This window comes from Hipposideros armiger, unplaced genomic scaffold (assembly GCF_001890085.2).
Source record: "Hipposideros armiger isolate ML-2016 unplaced genomic scaffold, ASM189008v1 scaffold_120, whole genome shotgun sequence".
Classification (NCBI taxonomy): Eukaryota; Metazoa; Chordata; class Mammalia; order Chiroptera; family Hipposideridae; genus Hipposideros; species Hipposideros armiger.
The window spans coordinates 1018682-1023244 of NW_017731470.1; the positions used below are offsets into that span (position 1 = coordinate 1018682).

At 40.0% G+C, this 4563-nt stretch overlaps 1 protein-coding gene across 3 annotated transcripts in view; it reads right to left on the minus strand.

Annotated features, from left to right (window-relative positions):
• MAP7 (microtubule associated protein 7) overlaps window positions 1–4563 on the minus strand; it is a 173444-nt gene that overhangs the window by 168172 nt on the left and 709 nt on the right. The window lies entirely within an intron of this gene.

Below are 4563 nucleotides of genomic sequence, written 5' to 3' on the forward strand. Positions count from 1 at the left end.
GGAGAGTCTTTCAAGCTGGCTAGCTTTCCTTTTCAACTCCTCATCTATTGATATTAATCACTATAACCTGGTACATCCCCCACTCTTAAACCAACAACTGAAATTCCTCTTCTGGGGTGGTCAGTGACTACCTGGTATGCATACATTTTCTTTTTTTCTCTTCCGTCTTTCAATCCTTGACCTCTGTCCTTCTCCCTTGGCCCGTGTGGCACTGCTCAATTACTCTTTTTCTATCTTTCTGGCTTCTCCCATCTTCTTGGCTGTCTCTTCCTCCTCCTATGCTTTCCATGCTGTCTCCTTTTCAGTTTTTCTTTCTAGGCTCCCCTCACTCTCATGACTTCAATCATTATTCCCTTATGGAATGAATCCTGGAGCCCTAGCTTCCATTTTTCTACTTCCAGTTGCCCGTTAGCCATTTCTACATAAGGGTCTCTCTTGTACTTCAAATTTCCATGTTTAAAACAGAGATTTTTTTTCTATTTCTCCCACCAATATCAGTTCCTCCTCATGAATATTTTCATGCCATCCTTAAACCAATGAGTGAAACTCAAGCCTAGAGTATAATCTTATGTGTCACCTTTTTACCTGCATCCTTTGACACATGCCTTTGTAGAATCTTGAATTGATTATTCTCGTCCCATTTCCACTGCCATGCCATAGTGCAGGCCCAATGCCCGCCTAGATTTCTGCAAGAACCTCAAAATTGGTCTGTATGTCATTGGCTTCTTCCTTCTTAAATCCATCCTCTAGTCTACACTGCAGCTTCAGAATGAAGACCACCTGGGTAGAATACCTAACGCATCCTTCATCTCCAGAGACTTAACTGATCTGTCTGGCTACACAGATGTCCCTCATGCACTCTCGCCACCCCCCTGCTGCCCTTCCCCAAACAGCAAAAATCAATTGAAGAGAATACTTTCCTAGATGGAGGGACTATGCATCCTTTAAAGGTACAGCAGAGCTCTCCTGTAAGGTCTTGCAATCAAGCTTTCAAGATTCATGAGCACAGAATTATCTAATTAATCATTCTTTAATCAAGATATGTTATTCTCAAAAATTATCAACAGTTCCCCACTGCCCACAGAATCAGGTACCAACCCTTTGAGCTTGACCATCAACCACTCCACAATTTGGCCTTAATGTACCATTACTCCTAATTGATCATCTAGAACTTTCATGTTGAGCCACACATGAGTCATCAATATGACCAAAATTTTGCTCTTTTCCACAACCGTACCTTTATTTCTCTCCCTTGCTTCCAACCTTATATATCATTTACTCATTTTAAAAATTTAATTTAATTACTGTACCCAGTATGTCCTCCCTGATGAACAGCTGCAGCAAGAAGTAATTCTTCACTGAACTCCTCTCAACCTACAATTATTCGTTTGTGGGTTTTGTGTTCCTTGCTACATCCAAGGATCATGTCTTTGTCAACCTTCCTGCCACCATAATGCTTACTATACAAAAGGTACGTACATCTTGGTCAAATTATTCTAAGCTTCGATATTTTGAATTTTTACATCAATATAAGGAGATGGAGTTTTAAAAATAAGACTTTCCAATGATTATTTTTTCACACACCAGGTGGCAGAGACGTTTCTTGTTTAAAGAACATGCCAATGCAAACTAGCATTTCACACACATGCCTAACTAATGATATCAAATAAATGCAAGCTCCTGAGTACAATTGCCTAGTCTAATAATAACACTTCCATCCCACGTAGCAAGATGTAAAGGTAAGAGCTAGCCACAAAGCCATGGGAAAAAAGTCATCTAGACACCCCAACAAAGCATTACTAGCTTTGGGACCTGAATTTCAATAGGGGCAAGTTTAATATCAAATTGTAGTCTGAGTCTCTTACAATTTTTATGTGAAGATATTTGTAGATCCTTAGAGCTAAATGGGACCTAAAGATGTTTGGAAAAATGCAGTGAAGGGTGGTGACCAAGATCACAAAGAAAGCCCGTGTTTTTTCTACAGCCCAGCCTGCTAAAGAGAGAAAGAACCCAATTCCAGGTACTAAGTCACTTCCCCCAAAGGAATACCAACAAAATTCACAGATTACAGATACTAACTTATTCTCTGTGCATGAATCTGTAGTCTCATGAATTAATCAAAAGCAGCTTTACATTTTGTCTTAATTCAGTAGGCTTTTTAAAAAGACATTATACAGAATTGAGAAATTAGCTCTGCACACTCATTTTCAGTAGTTATTGGGCATGAGCATAAAATTAAATATACAAAGCTTGGGCAGAGGCAGTTTTGTGAATGTCAGTCCTGAAAAGGACTTAACGTCCTCTAGTGGAGAAATTGAAAACTTCTTATTTCCAAGTCAATTATTGTTTTCTGTTCTCGCTTACCTTTGGCTGTTGAAAAATATACTGAAAGAACTGTTCACCTTCAAGAAAGAAAATAAAAATTCACAGGGTATGTGATTTGAGAACCTTTGAGTAGAAGATAAATATACAAGTATGCTGACAGAAATACGGTTTTTGAAATGTTGGATTTATATAGTACCTTTCGATATTTTTAACATGTCTCATTTTATAGGCAGTATACCACTAACTTTAAAGCCATCTTTGATACACATGCATACATATGTATGTAATTATGAACACATTACAGGTGTTATTTTAATAATCACCTGAGATTCTAATCTAGATTGCCCTAAAATTAGACCATAGTCTTGGCACAGGGACACAAAAAACTAAGGGAGACATTTAAGAATGTGACTCTACCTAATAACAACTAGATCTAAAAAGAGAATAAAATAGATTTCCTCAACAAATGTTGCCACTGAGGTGGCAATTTTCACCTCTTGATGGTAATAGAAGACAGAAGTCCTCACATCCCCCCAAAAGAAACAAACAACCACCACCTCTATACAAACCTGTGATTGTTTAAAAAAAGAAAAAAGACTTGCAACATTTGGAGGTATATAATGTGAAATATGGCCATAAGAATAAAGCACTATATTTAAGTCCTATATTGAGGTACAGGCAACGTATTTTAAATACATGGGAAACTTAAGTTGTTAAAATTCAGGCAACCTGTACCTGTTCGCTGAGAATATTGCTACCTAGATTTTTAAACATATATTTTCACCTTCTTTCTTTGACACCTGCTCTCATAGGTACTTCTGAGCACTAAAGACATTAACAGTAATCAAGGGCTAGAAAAATAAGAAAAAGATGTGCGCCAAAAATAAGTTTTGTTGAATGATAAAGTGCAATTATTCAAAAGGCCATATATAAAATTTGTCCCTCGGAAACTGAAGTGTCTAGGCAACGGTGTGAAACAGGTGTCTTCTGTGAAGGAGATGGCAGCCAGTTAAATTCCCTTCTTCATTGAAAAAGAAAATATTTCACTGACAGCCACATGGTTGATTTGTATGTTAATTGTTGGAAGTCTTGGTTCATTATGTAACATGCCCAGGCACTGAATAGGCTAGTTTGTAGTTCACTTATAGCTGAACAAGTTGTTCATGTGCAGATTCTAGAATGTTTTATTGTTTTAAGCACACATTTTGCTTCAGAAGCAGTTACTCTGGAGATTAGGCACCAAACCATTTATGTTCACAAGGAGGATGCTGCCCTCCTGCTGCCCTCACCTGGGCGAGCCTAACCCCTGGAACCCAGCTCATCAAGTTCCCTACAGCAATTACGAAGGCATCTCGTTTTAGCCACCCCTTCCCCACCCCAAACCAAAATAATGACCTACCAATCTCTCAAACACATTAAAATAAACCACCCAACAGGAAGCAGCATGACTTCAAAGTAAACAAGTTCAAGACACTTTGTCATATTTAACCTCAGATATTTTGGCTGGAGGGATTAAGTCATTCGACTCTGGGTGCCCCAACTCTTCCTAGCAGAGCAGATACATAATTTGCAAATACTGTTATAGCTTTTTTGGACGTTTCGCATTAAAATAAGCATACCATCTAAATAAATACCTCTTTGGGGCGGGTGAGCCTTACATTTAGGAAATAATTGTTTCCGATTTAAGTGTGTATGTAAGCAGAAAATACGTTGCAATTGCGGAGGATGCAACTGGAATCTTTTAAAAATAAGAAACTGCCTCACTGCCCCCATTTCAAGTGTAGGAAGATAGGAAGGTAAGAAGGTACCAGAAAGAGTTTACCAGCCAAGAATAGAATAAGAGGGGACTATGAGAGAGGGGCGGATTTGCAAGACAGTCTCTCAAGAAAAAACCATCACAAGGGGGGAAATCGTCCACATATAAGCTGGGGAGTGTGGGGGTGACTCACATCTTGAAGATGTGAGCGCCTGTCCCTGCGTGTGGCTGTGGAGGCTGCGGGGTGGGGGTGGGGGTTCCTCAACACTGAACCCTGATGAGCTGAGCCACTGTTCCCATCTGGAGTTGGTGCACGGACTTAAAACATGAACTCAGGACCCCTTTGAAGTCAACGAGTCTCTGAGCCTTTCTAGTCCTCCCCGCAGGCCCCCACCATCCTGCAAGCAGCCCCTGCCCTCTCGAGCCCCCAACCTCGTTCTTCTCGGGAGCGGATCGTAACTGCGGACACCGGGACACCCGGC